Here is a 962-nt window from a genome sequence, read left to right on the forward strand (position 1 = left end):
TTTTTTTTACTAATATAACATTTTAACATATTATTGTATCTTTTCGACAGAAATTTACGTGGTAATGTTCATGTAAGTCCATGTGAATTCGTCTTGAATAAGAAATTAATGTGAATAAATATTACGTGCTTTAACGTTTATTTCAAAGATTGTAACTCTGTGATATATGCCATTGTTTTTGTATAATAAACTCAGTTTGTTTCAAGTTGTTTTTGTGTGTTTTGAAACTCATCTCTGACATCATCACAAGGGACTAAATGAGTTACTAAATGTTAGGAACGACAACTCTGGGGAAAGATTTAGGGCGCGAACCCAGAGAGGAAGAGACGGGGCAAGGCGAGAGAGGGAGAGAAGGAGAGAAATAAAGGAAGCGGGGAGGAGCAAGAAAAACACAGAGAGAGAGAGAGAAAGAGAGAGAGAGAGAGAGAGAGGTCGAGAGGTCTGTGATGTAACCGACTTGTCGCATGAAGTGTCACGTGTTTTAGTAAAAGTTTGACATTTTCTCTAAAACAGCACAACATGAAGGATTGCGTCTTCACCCAATGCCATTTTTTTCCCCACACGATGCATCTATCAGATCTCTCGTAACCGCATTGAAAGTGGCGTAGAAAGTATTACTGAAACTCTATTGGAAGAATTAATTTCAACCGATTTTGTAATGTTTGGAAACTTTTTATATCTGCGGTCAAACATGGAGACCCGATTGGAAGCAAAGGAGATTGGTAAAAAACACGTGGTCGTTACATGTGAAAATGATATTAATTCTTATATTAAACCTACCGATGTAACGGTAATATCCCTACTGACAAGGTTCCACTGTAACGTGTCTTTCCATCACAACACAGACTTATAATAATCTCATTCCGTGTTACATGTTACAAAATGAAAAAAACAGTTTCGTTCGCGGACTCTGTAAAGGTGAATTAAATTTGTTTAATTTTTGCAACAATTATGCTGAATAA

The sequence above is a fragment of the Mizuhopecten yessoensis genome, unplaced genomic scaffold (assembly GCF_002113885.1).
Source record: "Mizuhopecten yessoensis strain PY_sf001 unplaced genomic scaffold, ASM211388v2 scaffold9683, whole genome shotgun sequence".
NCBI classification, from domain to species: domain Eukaryota; kingdom Metazoa; phylum Mollusca; class Bivalvia; order Pectinida; family Pectinidae; genus Mizuhopecten; species Mizuhopecten yessoensis.